This window comes from Lygodium microphyllum, chromosome 19 (assembly GCF_053477565.2).
Source record: "Lygodium microphyllum isolate KBCC chromosome 19, Lygodium_microphyllum_v1.1.10, whole genome shotgun sequence".
NCBI classification, from domain to species: domain Eukaryota; kingdom Viridiplantae; phylum Streptophyta; class Polypodiopsida; order Schizaeales; family Lygodiaceae; genus Lygodium; species Lygodium microphyllum.
Genome location: NC_141153.1, coordinates 138,084,672 through 138,110,905, shown reverse-complemented (window position 1 = coordinate 138,110,905; position 26,234 = coordinate 138,084,672).

Here is a 26,234-nt window from a genome sequence, read left to right as displayed (position 1 = left end):
CGCAAAAGTTGCTTCTCAACCTTAAGTAAAGGTTGCAATCAAGCATCTAAAAGAATCCTATTAGCCTTAAGTTTGGGATTCTCTTGAGCTACTAAATCAAGCTCATTCTGAAATTTTTCCTGCATATTTGCTGTCCATTCCTTAAAAGTGGCCGAAGATATCTTACATTTAGAGAACATATCACCATATTCATCAATTTTCCTCTGCAAAGTATCCATTTCACTAGCATGCAATTCTTTCATTTTTTCCATCTCAATGAGTATAGCATCCCTCTTAGATTTCATACATGTCACTATTCCTGCAAAGACTGAACCACATCCAGTTTAACAGCACCAATTGCATGCATATTAACCATAAACCTATGTAATCTTGACATAAGCAAACACTCCTCAAGATTTTGAGGTACATAACCTACTGTAATAACTTTCCTATCATAAGGCATACCATCTCCCTACTATATAGAATTAGATTGCTTAGACATATTCTCCATTTTTCCCTTAGAGAATCTGACTTTCTTTTGCATGCCTATAATGACCACATCCTCATGTATCAAATCATGCTTAATATCCTCATTCATCCATTCAAAAAAATCCAAAGGCATAGCACTACCCAGAACCTCAACATTTGATACATCCTATGAAGAAAAACCCATAGACAACGGAGCAACTAGGTCTTGCCCTTGATCATTTTTAGCACGGGTTCAGTGATATTTCAAATTGATGGCATCTTTCAAAGCACAACCTAAGATGCTACAGGTGATCTACTTTCTTTCTAAATACACAAAAATATCTATGAAAACCCTCATAAAAGAACTAATATATGGATCGGTGACATAAATGCACAATGGTCACCCTGGCATATCACGAGTGGAGCTCGATATCTCAACACTCCCCCTCGAGCTCAATCCCAATTCATGCACACCAAGCAAGTCTCTGAACTTGCGCAGCTTCTCTGCGCCCAATGCCTTCATGAATATGTCAGCTACCTGATCCTTTGTGCTGACATAAACTAGATCAATAAGACCTAGTAAAACCCTCTCCTGCACATAGTGATAATGCACCTCAATGTGCTTTGTTCTAGCATGATAGACTGGGTTATTTGCCAAGTGTATACTACTCATGTTGTCACAATAAATGACAGATGGCCCATCTGTAGACTGATGCATATCATAAAGTAGCTTGTGCAACCAAGCTACCTCACATGCAACCATTGTTGTACCCCTGTACTCAGCCTCTGTGCTCGACAAGGCAACTGTAGGCTGTTTCTTGCGACTCCAAGTGACTGCAGCACTCCCAAAAGAGAACACATACCCACTAGTAGATCGTCTATCAGAAATACTACCAGCCCAATCAACATCAGTGTATCCATGCAACTGTATCTGAACCCCAGTCTCATAAAATAGTCCATACTGCAATGTGGACTTCACATACCTGAGTATGCGTCTAGCCGCATCCAAATGCGATTTCCTTGGAGCCTGCATAAACTGACTTACCATTCCAACAGCATAGCTCAAATCTGGCCAGGTAATAGTCATATAAATCAAACTTCCTACTATGCATCTGTACATAGTAGGGTCTTCCAGAAGCTCACCTGCATCTATGCTCAGCTTCACATTCTCCTCCAAAGGAACTGAAATAGGCTTACTGCCTGTCATCCCATATTTGGACAGCATGTCCAATCCATACTACCTCTGCAAGAGCTGTATCCCACTTGGTGATCTAATCACCTCAATGCCCAAGAAATAACGCAGCTCTCCCAAATCCTTCATCTCAAACTTCTGCTTCAATAGCATTTTCACATGAAGGATATCTTCATCACTATCACCTGTCATAATCAAATCATCAACATAAATGACAAGCAGCATAATACCTTTCTCTGTTTTTCTCACATAAAGTGAGAAATCTGCCTTAGAAATCTGAAAGCCAATGGTGACAAGATACTGTCCTATCTTGTCAGACCATGCTCTAGGTGCTTGCTTCAAGCCATACAAGGCTTTCTTCAACCTGCAAACAAACACAGGATGAACAGCATGCACATAACCTGGTGGCTGCTCCATATTGACCTCTTCTTGCAAATCACCATGCAAGAAGGCATTCTTTACATCCATCTGATGTAAAGACCATCCCTTTGATGCAGCCATAGCAATGAATGCTCTTACGGTTGCCATCCTTGCAACCGGACTGAATGTTTCTTCATAGTCAATGCCATATGTTTGTGCATACCCCTTGACTACTAATCTTGCCTTGTCTCTGTTCACAGAACCATCTGCATTGTGCTTCACCTTATAAACCCACTTACAACCAATTGCATTCTTACCTTTAGCCAAAGGTACCAATTCCCATATAGCATTTGCTTCCAAGGCATCCATTTCTTCATCCATGGTTTTCTCCCATTTTTCTTTTCCCATGGCTTGCTCAAAAGAAGTGGGTTCTAGTTCCTGTATCACTTTGACCATATAGGCATAGTGAATGGCTGTAAATCCATCATATTTCAGCCTGTCCACAAGATACCTAGCTCTGGTAGACCTGCGCAAAGTAGGTTCACTCCCAGGTGCTCTCAAAACATCCCTGGTCTTCCTTACTCCAGATGTAACAATAGAAGGAATACCCAACTCATCATCAATGCTCTGTTCTGAGCCACTGGATTCACCATCCACATAAGAGTGACCTGCATTCACATCAAACATGGGCTGATCTACCTTCTCTTTTCCTTTTCGTGATACCTGCATACCACTATCTGCATTGCTTTGAGAAGATTCTCCTGATCTCAATCTGCCTGTCCATGGCGAAGAATGTGAACCACTACTAGAGGACGCTCTAGGTCCACTAATATTTTGTGACTGCTGCTGTGAATTCTATGCAGCATTACCATTTTGTGCATCTACATCATCAATCACATTTACTGGTTTATACCAGCTACTCATCTCATCAAAAACAACATCTCTGCTCACTGTAAACTTACGAGTAGAAGGGTTATAGCATCTATACCATTGTTGCTGCAGAGAGTAATCAATAAAGATGCACTTCTCAGCTTTTGGATCCAACTTGGATCTCAACTCATCTGGCACATGTACATAGGCAATGCAACCAAAAATCTTCAAATGAGAAATATCTAGTTTCCTACCAGTATACCTCTCCTCTGGAGTCATCCCATGTATTGCTGCAGTGGGAGTCCTGTTCATTATATAGACTGCTGTAGCAACTGCCTCAGCCCAGTAAAAATCTGCCAAGTCTTTTTCGTTGAGCATGGCACGAGATACCTCTCCAATATGCCTGTTTTTCCTTTCTGCAATTCCATTTTATTGTGGGTTATGACTGCATGAATATTGCTCCTTTATGCCATGCTCTTGCAAGAACCTTGCAAAATCATTTGAGAGGTACTCTCCCCCTCCATCTGACCTTAGGCATTTTATTTGCAGGCCTGTTTCTTTTTCAACCATAGCTTTAAGAGTTTTGAAATGCCCAAAAACTTCACTTTTCTTTTTCATAAAATACACCCAAACTTTTCTACTATAGTCATCAATAAAACTGACAAAATAATGACAGCCTCTAAGAGATGCAGCTTTAGTAGTCCACACATCAGAGTGGATTAATTCCAATGGCTTCCTACCCTCTTGAACATGTCTAGGAAATGGTTTCCTTGCCTGTTTTCCAAACTGACAGGCTTCACATACCTTATGCATTTCTGTAACCTTGAATTTTGGCAATCGTGCAACAATATTTTGGGCTTGCATTGATTTAAGTTGCTGTACATTAACATGACCAATGCGTTTATGCCAGATATCAATATCTGCAACTACACTGGTCCCATGTGCAAACATTGCTGCACTCAATTCAGGCATGTCTGCATCCAACGTAAACATTCTGCCCTTCTTCTTTCCTTTTGCTATCAAGCGACCTTTATTTTTCATATCCTCAACAAAGCATCCATGAGGATTAAATCTGACCTGCAAGCCCTGCTCAACCATTTGACCAACAGAAACCAGATTGTTGGTGATATTCAGGACATGAAATACATCGAACAGGTATTTCTTTTTCACATCCTGCATAGACAAGGGAATTTTTCCAATCTGCACAATAGGATGTGCAGTATCATCACCAATCTCCACAAATCCTGGTTTTTCCATTTTCCTTGCATTCTCCATCCATTCTACATGACCTGTCATGTGGTTTGATGCACCTGAGTCAACATACCATAGATCGTTGCTTTCGTCTGCACTTGTCACAGAATTGTTCATGTGCTGCACCATAAACAAATGCTCATTTCTGTCATCACCCTGTCTACTAGAAGATGCATAATTTTCTTGTTGCAGTTTTCCATTCATGATGTCATTCTGCTTTTTATAGCAGTCTTTAGCCATATGACCAATTTTACCATAGTAGTAGCATTCAACATTGTTGTTTGCATTTTGGCCTCTTTGCCATCCACCACGACCTCTTTGGCTCCCCCTGCCTCTAGAGTTACCACGTCCTCCTCCATAGGACTGGTTTTCTTGAGTTTGTTGCATATTCTGATTTCTACCACGGCCTCCAAATCGGCCTCCTCTACCTCTGCCTCTACCTCTTCCAGCATTTGAGTAGAAGACAGTTTCTTTTGAAGTTCCTCCTGAAGAAGATGCACCACCATTTCTCTGCTCCTCAGAAATTAGAAGAGCAATCAACTCCTCAAAATCAAGAAATCTTTCACGAACTGAAATGGATGTCCGAAACTGTGCATAATCCTTTCCTAGACCATTCAAGGTCACAAAAACTAAATCATCATCTTCCACTGGCGACCCAATGGAAGCAAGTGCATCTGCAATCTTCTTCACCTTCATGTGGTAGTCATTGATGCTCATACTTTCTCTTTGCACATTGTGCAACTCTTGCTTAAGCTGCATTTTCCTGGCTTGTGTATTTGTGCTATACATTTTTGACAAAGTATCCCATGCCTCCTTTGGTGTACTTGCATCCTGAATATGCACAATCATAGAGTCTGAAATATTGATAGACAGCCAATATATAACTTTCCTGGCTCTCTCATGCCATGCTTTGAATGCCTATATTTGCTGTTGATTGGGAACATCAGGAAGAACTGGTTCTTCTTCATTTCCTGCAACAAATTCTCAATATCCTTTTCCCATAAGGAAATTCATCGTTCTAAACTTCCATGCTTGGAAGTTGTTCTTGTCAAGATTTTCAGTGACAATCTGTGAAAGAGAATCAGATGCCATTACAGAACACTGCAAAAATTCTGTCACTGCAAAAGACACAGCTTCACCCTCACAAGGGCAAATCTGCAAAACTAGCGAAAGTGGTATTTGACCACACAGTCACTTCCTAGTGACGATTTTGCATAAACAGGAACCAAGGATGATTCTGTAACTCCCAATGTCTCTGCACATGAGCATACGATGCAATTTCTGTGGTAACTTTTCACCGACCTGTAGAACAGTGGTCGCACAGCATAAAACTGGGCCTTTTTCTGAGTGCGTGCAGAAAACTTCTACCTCCAAAACAGGCCCCAAAATGGCCTCAAATCAAAAAAACAAGGTCGCCTAGGGCTAAAGCCCTATCCCGCAGCATATACTACCCTCTTGCTTCACCGCGAAAGGCGTCTCAACCTGAGACAATGCACTCTTGCAATTTCCAGTTGTGCTACCTGCAGAGATCTGCTCCCAAAACAGAAAATGAAAGCAACACTGCTCCTCTTACCAGAACACCGCGAGCTTGGCTTGCTTTCTTGAGCTCCTTACCACGAACAAGGCTCTGATACCATGTCAAGATTATGGGAGAGAAGGAAGGAGTCTCACTTGTAGCTTTCTTGCTTGCACAATGAGGCTGAAAACAGTTTTCCTCTTCTTAGTTGTGGAAGCCAAAAGGAACTCTGGTACAAGGAAATAGAAGAACCCTATATATGGGTCTCAAACCAAACTCAACTAACTAAGGTGGCATACTAACTAAGCCACGAACTAGAGTAGATAAGGATAGCTATCATGTAGCTATTATTCATGGGCGGTGTACCAACCGCATCTACAACTGACAAGTCGGTGACATAAATGCACAACGGTCACCCTGGCATATCACGAGTGGAGCTCGATATCTCAACATGGGGTCTTTGTTTCCTAACAATGGTAAACATGTTGCTTGCAGCGGTAAATTCGCTTCTGACAAAATTACTGCTAAAAACATATTATATTGAGATAGAAGCTTTGCAACATCTACCTCAAAAATTGGTACAATAGTAGGATTAACTTGTAAAAAGAGTTCCTTTCCATCATCTTAAATCTTAGGTACAACATTTATTTTTTGAGCAACCAATGGATCGTACTTGGGTTTCAATACCACTTGATTAACTATAGATAGCTTAACCTCCTTTCCACCATGAGGAATGATTGCCATATCCGAACCCCAAATCTACTTTAGCTTGGCTAATGTAAACCATGGAAAATTGGACTTCAATTTTAAAACTTATGTCTACAAATGCATTATTATCTAGATGCTCTAGCTGGGAGGCCATGAGCTTCATCTCAGCTACTCGAATAAGTTGATTATTTAATATCCCCAATGGTTGAAGTCTCAGTTGGTCTGCCATTTTAACTTGAAATGGTGTTGCCACCAATCCCTATGGTTTTTGTGACAAATACAACTCTTCAAGTAATATATTAACCCTTGAACCTCCATCTAATAATATATCATAAAATTTTCTACCCAATGTTATAGCCCATACATCCCAAAAAGGAAGCCCAAGTCGAAAATGGAAGATGGCCGCCCCCAGTCAAGAAAAGCGAAAAAGAAGGCAAGCACAAAAAAATGTAGAAAAAAGAACAAAAAAACATTAATACAAATGGAAGTGCACAATAATGAGTTCACCTAATATTCTAGCAAAGAAAGTGCAAGACGCAATGTAATTTATTTTGTAAAAGAGCATTAGGCTCCCTCTTATGCAAATTGTAAGCGTAGAAGGGCATGGGCGAAAAGAACCATGAAAAGAGGAAAGAAATGAGGAAATAAGACCTTGGCTGAAATGACCAATCATGTAAAAAAGGGGGTGCCCAAAGGGATGAGGGCATGTATAAAATCCAAAAAGTAAATAGAGAAGCTCATTCATGGTGTGTGGAAAAGTGGCTTTTCTTCTTCTTCTTCTTCTTTCTTGCTTGTGCTTGTGCTTGAGAGAGCAAGTGTGAGAGTGTGAGGAAGTGAGTGTGTGAGGGTGAGGGACCATGGTGGAGAAGCTCTCCATCTTCTCCTCTCTTCTTCTCTCTTCTCTTGTCTCTCGCATGCGGCTATGGAGTATGGAGCTTGGAGGTGAAGGATTGAGCTTGCTTGAGCTTGCATCTCAAATCGTGGAGGTACTTGTGTGCTTCAAAGAGGAGAATACTCGATCGAGCATTGAGGTAAGCTCACTACACTCGTAGGTCTGAGAGCATGTACAGCTATGTGGTGAGAGGTAGCCATTAGCATTCAGCTTAAAACACTTGAAACAATAAGTAGTCTATGGGTCTTGAGCTTGAAAGCTCCCACATTTTGGTTCCATTGCTAAGACAAATAGATTCAAGCTTGAGTACTTGTGTGCTTCAAATAGAGCGATGAAGTAGGAGTTCAACTCTGAAATGGAATTTGGTTTTAGGTAGGAAGCAAGGGATTTGGAGGCCATTCAATCTCTTTTGCAAATTAGAAGTAGATGAACTTTTATTTACCAAGTGATTTGGTAAATATATGTGCTACTTGGTCTTCAATGTTCACATGCATCAAGTCAATCTTCCTAGTAAGTACCATTTCTCTGATGAAATGGTAATGAACTTCAATGTGTTTAGATCTTGCATGGTAGATGGGATTGCTTGCAAGCATCACACCACTCATCTTATCACAATGTAGCTTCACTTTGCTATCCAAGTGTATCCCCAAGTCATTCTGTAACTTCAGCAAAACCAAATAGCTTCACATGCCGCTAAGGCCACACCCCTGTACTCAACTTTTGTACTATACAATGCAATTGTTGGATTTTTTTTACTTTGCCAACTAATCATGCTGCTACCCAATCCAAATGCATATCCACTGGTTGACCTCTTGTCATAGCCACAAGAAGCCCAATCAACGTCAATGTACCTATAAAGTCAAGGGGTTTCCCATATGCATAAAACAACCCATAATCTGTAGTACCCTTTACATATCTCATGATCCTCTTGATTGCATCCAAATGCATCTTGTGAGGCTTCTAAATGAACTGACTGATCAGCCCCATCACATAACTCAAGTCAGGTCGTGTAATAGTCAAGTAGATCAAATTTTCCACCATTTGTCTATACGTGGTGACATTCTCAATTTTTGTCCCAACATTGATCTATAGCTTGACATTTTGGTCTAGGGGTGTATCCATAGTATTATAGTTAGCCATACCATACTTCTGTAACATTTCATAAGCATATTGCTTCTTTAGCAGCCATATTCCTTGAGGCGTAGACACTACCTCAATTCCCAGAAAATATTTTAGCTCACCAAGATCATTGACTTTGAATTCAGTTTGCAACAATGATTTAATTTTAGCAATTCCATTCTCATAATCTCCAGTGATGATTAAATTATCTATGTAAACAACTATAAACACATAGCCATGATCTCTCTTCTTCACAAATAAATTGTGATCTGCATCACCCAATCTAAATCCATATTGGTGTAAATAACTACTAATTCAAGCATTCCAAGCTTTGGATGCCTGTTTTAGCCCATATAACACCTTTTTTAGCTTGCATACATGTGTTGGAAAATCTAGATGCACATAGCCTTCAGGCTGCTCCATACCAACTTCTTATTGTAAGTCACCATTCATAAAGTCATTTTTTACATCCATTTGCCATAACTTCCAACCTTTAGCTACTGCCAATGCAATGACCAGCCTAGCCTTATAGCATTCCAATGACCCATTTGACTTGCATTTAACTTTGTACACCCATTTTCAGACAATGGAGACTTTGCCTTCAGGCAAATAAACCAAATTCCACATTTTATTTTTAGCCAAAGCTAAATACTTTTCATCCATGGCAGCACACCAATTCTCATCTGCAACTACCTCATCAAACTTAGTGGGTTCTTTGAAACCTGTCACCTTAGTCATATAGGCGTAATGACAGGCTAAATATCTAGTGTATGTAAGTCTGTCATCTGGTCTTTTGACCTTCTCAGATCTCCTCAACTGTGGCTCACTCTGAGCTTGCCTCTCATGAGGCGGTACATACCAATTCTACCTTGCACCAGGTGTGATCACAGAACGAATCGCCAACTCATTGTCCAAGATATCACTGCTGTGGATGACTCAAAACCTACAATAAGTGGACTTGTTACATCCTCAACCATATTTTATTTTCCCTTATCCAATCTCCCCCTCACTGACATATCCGTGGTGTCAGTGGACATAGAAGTGAGATTCCGCAACTGTCCTGACCAAGGACTCACTATGGATGACACATCACCTGTTAGACCACTCATAGATGTACTAATTGCATGGATATTTTTAGCATTACTTGTGCTGGCGCCACTGCAACTAGATTCCCATACCAAGAGGTCACATCATCAAATACAACATCTCTGCTTATCGACGACTCATGAGTAGATGACACATAGCATTTATAGGCCTTCCTGTCCAGTGCATAACCCAAAAACAGCCTTAGGATCCAATTTCTTCCTCTTTTCATTAGGAATATGCATGTATGCAATGCAACCAAATACCTTTAAGTGCCTAATGTCAGGCTTATGACCATAAAACCTCTCATAAGGTGTCACATCATGAATCCCTGCTAAAAGCACTCTCTTGACAACCTTAGGATCCAATTTCTTCCTCTTTTCATTAGGAAGATGCATGTATGCAATCCAACCAAATACTTTAAGTGCCTAATGTTAAGCTTATGACCATACAACCTCTCATAAGGTGTTACATCATGAATCCCTGATGTAGGGGTTTTGTTAAGCACATATATAGCAATCACCACTACTTCAGCAGCCCAATAAGAATTAGGCAAACAATTTTTATTCAACATAGCTCTGGCTACTCCATCAATACTCTATTTTTCCTCTTTGCTACACCATTTTGTTGCAGTATATAGCTGCAAGTAAGTTGTCTTCTGATCCTGTACTTTGCAAGATATTTGTCAAACTCTTTAGAGACATATTCTCCGCATCCATTTGACCTAAGACAAGAGATATAGTAGCCCAAATCATTTTTAGCGTGCTTCTTGAAATCTCTAAATGCATCAAACACTTCATCTTTAAATTTCAATATGTACAGCCAAGTGTACTCGTTGAAATCTTCAATGAAAGATACATAGTAATGAGCACCTCTAAAGAAGCATTATGAGATGGACCCTAGACATCAGAGTGTATCAACTGCAAGGGTCTCGAGCTATTCTTCACATGTCTCATAAATGAAAATCATATCTGCTTTCCAAACGGACATACAGGACATACATGGCCAAAGTCATTATACTTGAATTTGGGCAATCCAAGTACCACTTTCTTCTGCTACAAAGGTTTCAGCTTTTGAACATTAACATGGTCAATCCTCTTATGCCAAATCTCAACATCCCGAATAGCACCCTCATCATGTGGAAACATGGATGCCTTAAGTTTTGGAATGGATGCGTCCAAGGTAAACATCCTGCCATCCCATCTGCCTTTAGCAATTAATTTGCAGCCATTACCATATTCTTCAATAAAGCATCCATCTTTATTAAATCTAACTTGCAGATTTTGTTCAGCCATTTGTCCCACTGACAAGAGATTCTTAGTTATTGATGGTACATACAATACATCATGCAATAACTTTTTATTGCCATCAAGCATCATCAACAGAACAACTGTGTGCTGAATGTCATACTTTGTGTGTCATCCCTAGTATAAACATAACCATGTGAACCTGCAACCAACTCATCAAACCACTCTCCATGGGGTGTCATATGGTTAGAAGCCCCAGAGTCAATGTATCATCTCTCATCTCTGTTCTACCTAGGTGCATTCTTGGACACATGCTACATGGCAAACAACCTGTCACCCTGCACATCATGAGCACTGCTAGAAGATGCATAGTTCCCATGTTGTCTGCCCTTAGCCTTCATATCTTCCTACTTCTTATGGCAATCCTTTGTAATGTGCACATATTTGCCACGATAATGATAGTCCTTGTCCCTATTGGATTGATCATTTGACTGCTAGGATCCACCACCTCTACCTCAGGGTAATCTCCCCCTGATGCCTATAAAGCTGCCAAATCCATGTTGGCCTTGTGTATTCGTGCCATGCCAGTTACTCTATTACTATTGTCCATAGGTGTTTTGAGTGTCTCCTCGACCTCGAAACGAGCCACGGCCTCTACCTCTACCACGCTGGCTAGAATAAAGAACAGTGTCTCTGCTTTGAGACATACTAGAACCTGTGTTCAATCCAAGATTCACTTCCTCATGCAACAACAAAGCAAGCAACTCATCCCAATTAGGGGGTTCAGATCTAACAGAAATAGGTGTATCAAATGCTTTATATTCCTTGCCAAGTCCATTCAGAGTGATAACAATCATACCATCCTTAGATACTTGTGATCCAATAGTGGCAAGTTGGTTTGCTATGGTCTTAATCTCTGTCATGTAGGCATGGATGCTTCTACCATTTCTAGACATGTTGTTGAATTGTTGTTTCAACTTAATCTTTTGTGCATGCATTACATTTCCATAGTTCTTCATGACTATGTCCCAAGCATCCTTCGGGGAATCACATCCAGTGACCTATATTGCCATAGCATCAGATATACATAAGGAAAACCAATGTAGCATTTGCATGCTCTCTTTCTCCACTATTTATGAGCTCTTGTCTAATCATGGGTCGGCCGTTCAGACAATTTAGGTTCAGCTTTATCACTAGTGCATAGATCCCAAAATCCTCTACCAACCAAAAAGTTCCTCATTCCAAATTTCCATAAGGAAAATTTCTTGTTCTCCAACTTCTCACCAACAATATAGGTAATGTTTTCAGTGCCCTATATAGTTGCCATGTTGCAACACACTATGTATTAACTACCTGCAAGCCAATAAGTATCACTGACCAATTGTAGTCTTTGACTATTTATGACAATTTTTTGCAACAAATTCACTATTTAAACTAGGGTATTTCAGCCCATCAACATTTCAAAACCATCCACAAACATGTGGCATAACCCGTAGGTACATCAATATACATAGATCATGTAGTTGCTTTAAGTTTGTATCATGCAACCTTATTGCCAGGGTACATACATATAGTCTGAAATTTGCAATTGTAAATGACCAGCAATTGATTCACAGCTAAAACTAAGATGTATACATGTAATACATGCTCTAAAACCTCCAGAATATCTGCTACTACATATATGGTTCCATACATGATCATTCAGGCACAAATCGGCACAAATCAATGCATAACCATCAGGTACAAATGTCAAAACTCTTGTTCACTAGTTGCAGTCATCAAATGTTCATCAAAACAAATTTTATCCAACTCCAAAATGTCTTCAAATCACTTCATACATTTTTTTCAATGTGTTGGGATCAATACATGACCATACATACAACCATAGACACTTTGTCTTCAAGAAGCCAAGTCATAGATTGCATTTACGGTTTGTATCCATCCAAGACAATGTAACTACATTAATTTCCAAATCCAGACTTTAGTTTTCAATAATATTTAATGCTTCTCTTAATGCTCCAAACATTCCCTAGACATATCCCAAGCCATACATTTGATAGGGACGAATCAATGTCATGTAGTGCTTCAGGCAAAGACAATGCTTGCTGCTCACAGACTTGTGATAGCTTTTAGTCTGAGAAAGGCTTCCAAATCTAAATGTTTTTACCTCCAAACTTCAACTCCAAGACTCAAGAGTCAATACATATGTCCTTCAGGGTGTATATCTGCTTCAATGAGTGTTCCTATGTATGTTAGAGAGCTTCAACCTCCAACCAAAGCCACGTATGTGTTGTATGTTGTCTATGTACAACAATTCAAGTCTTTTCCTATATCTGTACACCTGTATTTTAGTTTATATCTCTTCCCCCAGCCAAGCATTGGCATGTCATGCCTTCAAAGTACCATCTAATGTATGCATACAAGCATTAGACCACACCATAATCACCTTATGTGATGGATTGCAATTAATAAAGTCCATCATGCAACAGGCACAGTTCATGCAGCTTGACAATATGTATTTCTAGTAGATCAGCAGCACATGGTGCTCATTGACAACTTATACATGCTCAATGGAGCCTTGGTTCAATCCCAGACAAGCTACAGCAACCACTTCAGCAATGGGAGACAAGAAGAACCAATGCATACCTTTGCCAAGAGCAATGGCAACCTCTTCAAAGAACCCAGGATCTTCACTTTCTTCAGGTCTTCTTCATTGCCTCCTACTCTAGAGAGCCCACCTAGCATAGCTCTGATACTATATTGGAAAGAGAGAGAGATAGAGAGTGGAGCAGAACCCATGAGCATCAGCTTGTCTTCTTCTTCTTCATTATTCCATTCACAGTCTACTAATTGAAAGAGAGAGTATTACACTAGGTTTCACTAACCATCATCTAACTATTGTTAGGTCCCGACTTATTAATGTCACACACATGTACAGTTGTCTCCAGCTAATGTCGGCGATTAGACACACACAAATAAAGACGGGTGGAGCTTGATATTCTAACACCTTATCCAAGAGTTTCGTGACATTTTTGCTTGGAGTTATGATGAGCTGAGAGGTATTCCTCCCAGCCTCGCTCTTCATACCATTCCTCTAAAGGAAGGTACCCATCATGTGCATCAAAAAGTAAGGTATATGCCTCTCGAAGTGAGGGACGAGTTCTTGGAGGAGTTACAGAAATTGTGACAGACTGGTTTGATATTCCCTGTTCAGCACACAGAATGGTGTTCACATGTTGTTATTAGGAAGAAGAAAAATAATCAATTTGCGTAGATTTTAGAGTGCTAAATAAGTAGTTAGTTAAGGACTACTACTTGCCTTTTATTGACCAAATTTTGGACTAGTTAGTGGGTAGGATAACATATTTGTTTATGGATTGCTTTGCAAGATACAACCAGATGGCAACTGCAGAAGAAGATAAGTTGAAAAAAACTTTCATTACTGTCTTTGCTACCTTTGCATACCATATCCGATGGCCTTTGGTTTACGCAATGCACCTAGTTCATGGTAATGAATATCAGAAATGACCTTTGGTGATATCTCCCTATAGGAGTTGAAAGTATTTATCGATGACCTAGGGGCAGCCACCAAAAGAGAAAGGTAGTTGGTTATTTTAAGGAAGTGTTTTGAGAATTGCAAAAAATTTTGTATAGCTCTTAGCCACGCAAGTACATCTTTGGGCTACCTTATGGGCTATTGCTAGGCCATGTGGTCAGTTCAGTAGGGATTGCGACTGACTCTAAAAAGATCAAGGTCATAGTTGCCATGAGCCCACCACGCACTCCAAAAGAAGTACACAACTTTCTATCATTTGTAGGGTACTACTAGAGGTTCATAAATGCCCTGATAGAAAGAGCATACCACTAACGAATCTATTATCCTTTAGCTGTCTATTTCAATGGAGTGACCCTTGTAAGGTTGCTTTTGATGATGTGAAATAGGAGCTAGTAAAAGTACTAGTTTTAAACACACCCAAACGGGGCGAAGTATTCTACATATTTTTAGCAGCCACCATGCATAGTATCAGGTGCTGTTTATCCCAAATCTGGGAGGAAAAATGGTATCACCCGATCGCTTTTGCTAGTCAAAAGTTGGGTATATCAGAAATCAACTACACCTACATGGAGAAGTTGTGCCTTGCAATGGTATTTGTGACTAAAAATTTCAAGCGCTACATTCTCTATGAAAATGTAGTTTTCTATATGAAGGCAGAGGGCTTAGATTGCTAATGAACAAGCTGCAACTGCTTGATTGTTTAGCAAAGTGGTTAATCACTTTGTAGGAATTTAACTATGAGATTCAAAGTAAGCCACCAAAGCTGCAGGGTATTGTGGAATGCCTTGTGGATTTCGGGGAGCCGAAAGAGACTTTAGTTGAAGGAAGTGATATTGAGGAAACATTTAAAATTGTTACGGCCTCTATCCCATCTTGGTATGCTGCTATCACACATTACCTATCAACAAGAGAGCCTAGAGCCGATTTATCAAACTTAGAAAAGAGGAAAATCAAACAGCAAGCTTTGAAATTTTCTTTGATTGCAAGAACACTATATCAGTAGGGGTTGATGATATCTATCATCGATGTGTGATGCCTGATGAGGTTCCATTTATTTTGGAAGAATGCCATGACTCCGCTTGCAGAGGGCATTTTGTTGGATGGCTAATTGCTGTCCAAAAAAGCTAGATATTGGTAGCCATCCATTTTCCAATATGCATTTGAGTATGTTAAGAGATGTGATACTTGTCAACAACGTGACAATAGGGAGAATAAGAAGCAACCACTTACTCCAATTATGGCTATACTTCCATTTGAGAAGTGGGGCATCGACTTTGTGGGTCCTATTACCTCGTCATCATCTACACAGAAGAGATATATTATAGTGACAATTGACTATTTTACAAAGTGGTCAAAAGCATGAGCGATGAGAAAGGACGATGCAAAAGAGACTGCTAGTTTTCTACTAGAGCAGACTATATTGTCAAGGTACCAATCAGTGGAAAGGTCTCTTCTCTTCTCTTTTCTCGCGTGCTGCGCGGCTATGGTGGATGGAGCTTAGAGATGGAGGAGGCTTGAGGATGCTTGACCTAGCACCTAGGATCGTGGAGCTACCGGCGTGTGCGAGAGAGGAGGTAACTCATTTTGGCTTAAAGATAAGCTACTACACCCCAAGAGGATCGACGGCGCATTGGCTAGGTGAGAGATAGCCATGAGAGCTCGCTTGAAATGCTTGAAACAATAAGTGGTCCATGGGTCTTAGCGGTTGAGTATGAGCTCCCACTACATTTTGGTTCCGTTTGTCGGGACCAACAGATTCAAGCTTGAGCACTTGCGCACCTCATATCGAGCATCAAAGTAAGGGATTCATCCCCGAAACGGAGCTTGAGATAGGTAGGAAGTTTGGGTTTTTTAATCTTTGAAACAAGTAAGTATTTTGGGTTAGTTTGTTGGTTTGATGATTGGAAAAGATGGAGAAATCATTTTAGTTTTTTGCCTTTGATCTTTGTTGCATTTAGCATAGGTTAGGATTAGGAAATCGGATCGGAAAAGTGTAGGATTTGTTGCTATAAAATAGGGCAAAACAGGGCACAAATCATGCAAAAATGAAAAAAAAGAGTGCTTGGGATGTTTAATGTCGGCAAGTGAGTGATTGGGGACATCAAAACCTTACCCGGAAAGGGGTTTAAGAGCCAAGAGGTCAAGAAAGAGCTCATTTCATACCCTGACTGAGAGAGAGAGAGAGAGAGAGAGAGCTCTTGGAGATTCGATTCGATCTTACCGCCAGGGAGTCTATCGCGCGTTCCAGGTATATCAAGCCCTTCTCCTTATGCCTTGGTACTGATCTGGAAGCTCTTGTGTGATATGATTGCATGTGCCGCAAGATTTGAGCAAATTAGTGCCTCGCTGCCATCATCACGCGCCGTTCGGCCTGTCCGAGTGGCCGATTCCTTGGCCAAGTCCCAAAATCGGCCCTTGGCCCACTTACTCTCGGTCGACTCGGTCCACTAGTAAATTCGGCCCGTCCAAGCATATCACTTGGCCCCTTCGCAACTCGGCCCTCGGCCAATCTACCCCATTCGGCCCTCGACCCCCATCCAAACGAACCGACTAGGCCAAAAGTTCACTCGGCCATATTGAAACTCGGTCCTCGGCCCATATGTCTCGGCCCATCTAAATAGACCCTCTCGGCCCGTCCAAGTGAATCTCCTCGGCCCGTCCAAATCACCCCATCCAAGTCACCCTATCCAAGCTTCCCATTTGGCCCTCGACCATGACAACTCGGCCAGTTCGAGTGACACACTCGGCCCACAATTTCCATTCGGCCCTCAGCCCGTTTGAATCCATCACTTGGCCCCTGCAATTCGGATGAGTTGGGCCAAGTAAGGATTTTTCCAAATTTTCAAGAAATTAGACCAGACCCAACTAGAGTTCGACCGCAACCTTTGTGAGTCCTCCCAACGCACAACACTCGATTCTAGCGCAGGGAATAGGCAAATTCGTAGGACACAACCACTTAGTAGCTTGAGTAGGCTATTGCGAAATCCAGAGTCCTAGCGATAGCCAGCTGAGTCAAAGACCCTAAACAAACCTAAAACAGGTAAGACAACGCAACGAGAAACCCTAAAACCTGACAAGACGGCCAAAAGTGGATCAACAAGCTTATCAGACCTAAAACAAAGTGAGAGTGCGTAAGCCGCTTAGATACCTATCTTCCGCACTCACCCTGAATTTCTGCACTTGAAGTACACTTAAGGACAGTTGAAAGCCTGATTGAGCACAAGTGTACATGAAAGAACACAGGCACACTGAGTAGAGATAAATTGAGGATTGGATGCAATAAGTCAAGAAACTCACTCAGATAAACACCTCAAGGAACCCTCTAATAGGAGAAGATCCCAAGACATAGATGGACGACCAAAGCACAGAGTAGGACCAAGCAAGCGGTGCTAGAGAAGTGGATCTGACCAACTTGCTCAACATGATCGACAACTTGGTGGAGCATGAGAACATGACTATGATAGAAGAAAGCTCAGACCACAAGCCGAACAAGGAACTCGACTTAGGAGTTTTTCCAAAGGCAATTCACCAACTAGTGAGCAGCTACGATGTGCACGCTTGGTATGAGCACTGCGGCAGAACGGCAGAGGCCATCATAACAAACTTGGAAGAGGAACGGAAGCTAGCCCACAAGGCGCTGCAAGGTATAGTGAAATACAACCAAGACCAGCATGCTAGGAGCTTAAGGAAGAACACAGAATTGCATGAGGTATAATGGGTGCTGAACCTAGCAGGTGGGAATTTGACCGATCGTGAGAGAGCCCTAGAAGGAGACTTGACATTGAGTGAGCTTCTCATGAAGTGACTGCTCGACAACACAGCAGCGGAGCAGAGTGCTGCAGCACTAGCAACATCATTACTAGCAAGATTAGAAGCAAACCAAGGCTCTAAGGGCCAGTCTAAAATCCCAATTGTTGCAAAGTAACTCGACAAGTACCAACCCCACGATGATCCATACAGCTTTGTAGAGCAAGTCGAGCAAGTCTGTGAGACCAACAGCCTCGCCGACTTGACTCAACGCTCTCAAGCATTCGGGCTTTGCTTAGGTGACAAGGATAGGATTTGGTACACGAGTCTAGATGCTAGAGAACGAGCATACTTTAACGGCCTCAAAAATCTCTTCATCAAGAGATTCTCCGAGCGAGGATACTCTAACAATCAACTAGTAAGATTGATGAATGTCAAGCAGAAAGAGAAAGAGGACATCTACGCCTATGTCACCCACGTGAGGAGCCTCTTCAAGAGAATCCCCATGGGCGAATGACCTACCAAAAGAGTGGTGTTCACCGTATTTATCAATGGAATACGGAGAGAGGAGTTGTATAAGGCCTTAGCAAGCAACTCGAGCTTACAGCGAGACTCACTAGCTAGGGTGTTTGAAGAGGCCATTCGACTAGACCACCAGTTGAAAGAGCGGAGCTCCAAGAGCTCAAATTCAAAAGAGACCAACTCGCAGAGTTCAGAGAGAGCGTCAACCTCTAGTGAACGATCAGGTCCAATAGCCCAGGGCAAAGGGAAAGCCATTGAGACAAACCAAGACTTGGCTAAGGTAAAAATGGAGATAGTCAAACTGTAGGATATGTTGAGATGACCAATGCGCCCACATGTCCAATGCGTGTACTGTGGCAGAAACCACTTGTTGCCGGTAGAGTGTCAAGACCTGCGGTAGATTCGATCATGACATCGCGCCCTGCAGATTACCAAGAAGACTTCCATACTTTGAGTGTCAAGACCCTAGGTCACGACCTTGCGCTAATTGCGGTAGATTCGATCATGACATCGCGCACTGCAGATTACCAAGAAGACTTCCATACTCACAACCATATGGCTAGCCATATCTAGCGAGCAGACCCCAACAATTCTTCAAAAGGGGAGCTCCATTAGCCCTTCCTGCTCCTAACGACATTAAACCGATTGTTCATAGAATTGATATAAACCCTACAGGCATACCTAGACTGCATGGTCCCTACATGACCCATCCATGGAGTGATGCTCCAGTCCACTACGTGGAGGAGCTAAATGAGGAAGAGACTTACGTATACCCTTACATCTTGCACAACGACGAGGGCAACACAGTCCTTATGGACTATTGACCAATATCGGTGATGGCGTTAGGAAGAGGCCGAGGTGGAGGCCTAAGAGGGCAGATGTAGGATCCAATCATATGTTGGACTTGCGGGCATCCAGGGCATGTCTCATCACGTTGTCTTGAAAGGGAGCAACTAAATAGAGACAAGGCTGACCTAAGGTGCCATGAGTGCGGAATCACTCATCTCTTTATTGACTGTCCCAAGCGAAAACCATCCTCAAGTTCAACCAACGTGCCATCTATCCCATGGGGGTTGTTCGGCGTCGAGAATCTCGATGGGGAGGCCACACCTATCCCATTGCATGTCATGACCCGAGCACAGACGAAGCAAGCCGACATATCATTGCCAGGTCCTAGTAACCTCAATACAGTCTCAATCGGGAAGAAGAGCCGTAGAGAGAGAAAGAAGAAACCCAAAGCTAAGATCATGCTGAAAACTTAGAGTGCCATGACTATGCCTGTTGGAAAGAAAGTCACTGACACAGAGGCAGAAACCTCAGCTCCTAAGACAGTCGAAAAGGGAAGTGCTAAGCTAGGGGAATACTCGCATCCGAAGCGCCAACTAGAGGCTATCGAGAATGTGAAGGAATGGGTAAAAGAGGCCCAAGAGCACCGAAAAGATGCTGAGCCCATCCTAGAGGACAAGATCGAAGATCTCTCCAACACAAGCACACCAATCTTACCCCCTCGACCAAAATCGAGAGATGCAACTGTGCCACAAGCGGTACCGCTTAGGCAAAGCCTTGACGCTACAGGCCAGCAAATCAGTCAGCCATTGGCCAGGATAATCTGGAATAGGAGAAAGACGAGCAGCCAATGACCTCCTTACCACGCTAGTAACCACCCCAGTGACGCTAAGCCTAGGAGACCTGCTAGATAGCATTCCACCCTATGGCAAGACCTGAAGCAGTGGTTTGAAGGATCACGAGAGCAAGCTGTTATAGACCTACATGACCATGATGCAGAGACACAAATACCGTCTGATGCTACACTCTATGCCTAAGTCCTTACACGTTAATGCTTTCTAGGAAGGCACCGAGATGCATGCAGTCTTACCTGTTTTAGCCCTAGGCGACACAACTAGAAAGGGGATTGTAGACACAAGAGCGGGGGTTAGTGTACTGAGTCATGTAGTGCTTCAGACTTGGGGAAACCCGCCTGTCAAGATTGTCAGTTTCAATGTCACACTAGCAAACAGTATGGGAGTGAAACCATTTGGGGTACTTAAAAATTGGCCGGTGAAAATCGCAGGCATCCAGTTCTCAGTTGTTGACTTTATAGTCATGAAGGGAGTGGACTATGATATCCTATTAAGCCGACCCTAGATGTGTAATGCTAGAGTCATCGAAGATTGGGGTAACGACTTAATCTTCCTTGGCAATAGAATGGAAGCTGTGAGGGTAGAGATGGACACTTGGAAGACCTCACTAGTCGACTTGGATGCCATCTCCGCGATACTTAAAGATAATGCTCAAGTCAAGAAGTCCTATGGGCCCTTGATCGAGTATATCCCATGCCCGGAGGATGAGCGAGACTGGATGCATATCCTTGCTACGATCGACTTTCCATTCTCCGATCATGAGGCATACGAGCAAGCCATCAAGATAGTTGGCAAGTCAAAAGACACACCCTCCGTACTAGTCTGCATGATGGCAGGAACCCTTCATGGGCGACCTAAACCTGTCACATTCCAAGTGCCAAATAACAAGAGAGAACTCCAAGAGATTCTGGAGTATTTGACTGGCAACCTAGTTGGCAATCCAGCAGCAAACTTCAAGCCACTCCAAGATCTGTTAAATGAACCAAGGTGGCAATGGACCAGGGTGCATGACTTAAACCTCATGTACAATTGGGTCCTAGTCCCCGATCAGAGACAAGAGATATACCAAAACCTAGGAGACGATGAGTAGTCAGATGAAGATGACTCCAATGATGAGTACGAAGGTTGTCGTTCTTTCAATGACGAAAGTGAGGGTGAGATAGACACGGTGGAATATGACACTAAGGGACGAGAAATAGAACAGATACGAGCGGGCTCCAAGCCATAGAAAAAGAGTATCTTTAAGATAGAGTGAGGAGTCATGCGCATGGATTGTGACTGTGCTTGGTTTGAACACATATGATCCATAAATTTTGAACAAGCAGGCCTAACCCAACCAGCTACAACACCAATGCTTAGAATAGAGTCACCCTCTAAGCTACGACTGCCAGGAGAAACCATCTCTTCTAGCGAAAACAGTGAGTTCAATTCTGAGTCGGAAGTAAGCTCAGATAGCGACCCAGAAATAGCTAGACCATCCAAGACCAAATGCACCAAGGGGGACCTACCCATCCACCTGAGGCGCAGACGGTTGAAGGAAGGAAGGGCAAAACAGCCTAGGGACACGCAAACGGAAGAGCAAAGAAAGCCGCAGGATCTCCCGAAGAGATTTACGAAATTCAAGAAGGGTGACAGGGTAGTAATCCTATTGGGTGCCAAACGCCAAGGGAAAATGAATGAACCCATCAAGGGACTAGCCAAGGTCGAGGAGGTGAACCTAGCACAGGAAGGGGAGACACCCCGACCGATCTTTATTGCCAATGACTTAACTGAGGAAGAGGAGACGAGTCTTGTTGCTCTCTTGCGAGAGTATATAGACGTGTTCGCTTGGTCCTTAAAAGAGCTTAAGGGGGTAGATCCGAGTGTAGTGACTCATAACATACTCATGATGCCTGACGCAACGCCAGTCAAGCAATGACCGTACCCGATGAATCCAAAGCATGCTTATCCAGTCAAAGAGGAGATTGACAAGCTGATGAGAGCAGGATTCATTTACGAAATTGAGCACACAAACTGGGTGTCACCCATAGTCATAGTGATGAAGAAAAACGGAAAGATTAGAGTGTGCGTCAATTACAAGAAGGTGAACACTATCACTAAGAGAGATAACTACCCATCACCATACACCAAGCACATGCTCGAAAGAGTGGTGGCCAAAGAGGCCTACAACTTTCTGGACAGCTTCTTTGGATACAATCAGATGCAAGTGCATTGTGCCAACAGTGCCTTCGCCACTGAGTGGGGCATCTTTGCTTACATAGTCATGCCCTTCGGGTTGACTAATGCCCCACAACGCCTCATGTGCACCATATTTAAAGACATGCTTCGCAAGAAATCAAAATTCTTTGTGGATGACTTGTGTATTCACTCGACTTGGAAAGAACACTTAGAAAAACTCTAAGCTATCTTTGAGTAGTGTTGCCTATATCGTCTCTCCTTGAACCCCTTAAAGTGTTAGTTCTGGGTGAAACATGGATGCATCCTAGGGCATGTGGTGTCGAAGAACGGCATTGCCACTGACTTCTCGAAAGTCAGGGTTATTGTTGATCTTCTGCCCCAAATCAACTATAAGGGAGTTCAATGCTTCTTAGGCCATACGTGATACTATCGATGGTTTGTGCTGAACTATGCATTGATTGCCATACATTTGTACAAGTTGTTGATAGTCTTCGAGTGGACTGAAGCATGCCAACGAGCATATGAGGAATTGAAAAAGGCTTTGACTACTGCACCAATTCTACGAGCCCCAGATTGGACCATTACCTTCCACGTGCATATTGATGCTTCAAAATTCGCCGTGGGGGCAGTATTGTGCCAACTTGGCAAACACAACCTCGACTATCCAATGAGCTTTGCTAGCAGACAACTCACTGAGACTGAAATAAATTACTCGACATGACTGAGAGAGAGGATTTAGTCATGGTATTTGTTGTAAAGAAGTTTCGGCATTATCCGTTGGCTACGCCTTTTACTTTCTTTGTGGACTATCAAGCCTTGTTATATCTAGTAAACAAACCCTGTGCTACATGACACATAGCTCGATGGCTCCTTCTGCTTTTAGAATTCGACTTCTCTGTGGTTGTACAAAAGGAAAAACAACACTACATGGCTAACCACATGTCACGCATCCCCACGGGAGAGGCACTGGACAAGGCATTGCCGATGAATTGCCAGATGCCCATCTATTTAACCTTTCGAACGAGAGAGATTTATTCAAGGCTGATCTAACGCCATATTTTGGGCAAATGACATCGTCCAAGTGCTGGAGCACAGACTGCCTGAGCAACCGATAGAAAAAGCCTAACTTAGGTGATTTATCCTCAAAATCCAACCCTATCAATTGATAGCAGGCCAACTATATAGGCTAGGATAAGACGGGTTGTTACGTAGATGCGTATGCGAGCATGAGATGTACGATGTGCTCACAGAGGCACACAACGAAATTGCTGGAGGACACTTTAGCAAAGACATGACAGCCCGCAAGATGCTGCAGTCTCAATTGTGGTGGCCCACGCTTTTTCGCGACGCAGCACGATTCGTCAAGCATTGTGAGGAGTGTCAATGGACAAAGGTCTCGATTCGCAAGGATCAAATGGAGTTGACCCCAATCATTGCACAACAACCCTTCGAAAAATGGGGGATTGACTTCATAGGACCCATTAGTCTTGCGTTACAGTATTCGCAGGCCAAATATATCATTGTGGCCACATACTACCTAACGAAATGGGCAGAAGCGAGAGGACACAAAAGAATGACGCTAAAATGACTACCAAGTTCTTATGGAAGCAAGTGATCTCACGATTCGACTGCCCCATCGAACTAGTCAGTGACCAAGGTACGCATTTCATCAATGAAGTGATAGCGCATCTTCTATCCACCTTTCTAATTATCCATCGAAAATCCTCCCCATACTACCCTCAAGCAAACGGGCAGGCATAATCCACAAATAAGATCCTTCTAAACGTCCTAACCAAAGTAGTCTCTACTTCCCGTAGCGACTGGGATAACAAGCTGATGGCAACCTTGTGGGCTTACCGTACAACTTATAAAATGGCTCTCAGCCAGACTCCCTTTTATGTTGACTTATGGGGCTGAGGCAATTCTACCAGTAGAGTTATTCATTCCTAGCCTAAGAATAGCGCTTCAAGAATGATAGGAAGGGAAAGAGGCTTGGACACAACGCCTGGTTGAACTTGAACGCCTCTCAGAAACTCGCCTTCTAGCCACTCATGCGCTCATATGCATATGTAGTGTGATATATCATATATATGCATAATTGAACCATTAACATTGTGGTAATATTATCAAAGATAAGCACATCAACTTAATCTAGTGATGTAAATAAGTTAAGGAGAGAGAACTACTAATGCATTGTTAGGGAGAGAGGAATGTGTAAGTGTATCCAATTTTACTAATGTGTGCACAATTGAAGTACTAATACATCATGATGTAATTATAATATGTATGCAAATAATTGAGAGAGGGGGATGTGAATGTATAGAGAGTGTGATATCGCTTGTGTATATGTAATTAGACCAATAATATTGTAATAATATTATAAAAAATAATCACGTAAGCTTAATGTAGTGATGTAAAGCAATTAAAGAGAGAGAGAACTACTAGTGTTGAGAGAGAGAGAGAGAGAGAGAGAGAGAGAGAGAGAGATATAGAGAAAGAAAGAAAGAAAGTTATATTAACGTCTTCTAAAGACCAAAACTGGCCTATGAGACAAACTGTGATACAACTGATGAGGTCCAGCTATCCAAAATAAAAGTGCTGAATGAAAAGCTAAAAACTGGAAACTGAAAATACGGTGCTGTGAGTGTGATAAGTGTCGTGTATGTGTATGTGCGTATGTAGCTCTGGTACTCCAGATAATGGCTACAAAAGGGGAACAAATGTCGGTTGTGATAGGGGAACAACTGTCGGCTGTGATAAAGTGGTGCGATGTGTATATGTAACAGATGCAGGGAGATATACTATCCTGGGATGTAGTAGCAGTCGTCGAAGTCGCTAATAGCAGGTGATCCCTCCTGGATGCAGGATGTGGTACATCGGCGGTGGAGAAAGAGCAAACTGGAGATCTGAGATCCAATGTGTCAAGTGTCGTCGGATCTCAATCTGTTGTCGATGTAGATCAAGAATCCTCCGGATCTCCTGTCGGTGTGGCTGTGGGGTCCGAAACCCACGGATCCTCGTGCGGCATCGAGTACGCTGGTCCTCAACCTGCTGTAGTGTGAGCCCGGAGGTCTGGCTGGAGGCTGGTACAGTAGCTCTCACTCTGTCTGTCTGAAAGAGGGAGAGAGAGAGAGGGTGTGCTTGAGGGGGAGGAGAAGAGGAATATGCATGTTGTGGGTCTCCAAGAAATGAGAGAGAGAGAGATGTTATTGAGGGGAGTGAGATATCGGTAATTGGTCTCCAATATATGAGTGAGAGAGAGAGAGAGAGAGAGATGACAATTGATTGTGGTTCTTATGAGGAGGAGGAGAGTAAGATGTGGTGGTGTAGTGGCAGTCCTGGTGATAGTAATGTTATTGAGGGGAGTGAGATGTCAGTGGTTGGTCCCCCGATATACGAGGAGAGAGAGAGAGAGAGAGAGAGAGAGAGAGAGAAAGAGAGAGAGAGAGAAACGAGAATTGGTTGTGGTTCTAATGAGGAGAGGGAGAGTAAGATGTAGTGGTGGCAATGGTGGTACTAGTGGTAGTAGTGACAGCAATGGTGGTGGTGGTGGTGGAGGAGGTGACGGTGGCAATGGAGGAGTAGCATTGGTGCTTGAATATGCCCAAAAGAAATAGAGAACCAAGTGGACTATGCGGAATAAAACTCGAGGTTGCAAAAAAAAAACTCGCTCAAAAGCTTGCTCCAAAAGCTCGCTTCTCGCATGCACTCATTCACTCACACACACACACACACACACACACACTCTCTCTCTCTCTCTCTCTCTCTCTCTCTCTCTCTCTCTCTCTCTCTCTCTCTCTCTCTCTCTCTCTCTCATTAAAAATACACTTGTTGCTTTTATTAATCATCTTTATACTGCTATATTACAGATTCAGGTAGTTAAAGAGAGAGAAAGTTTGACAAAAT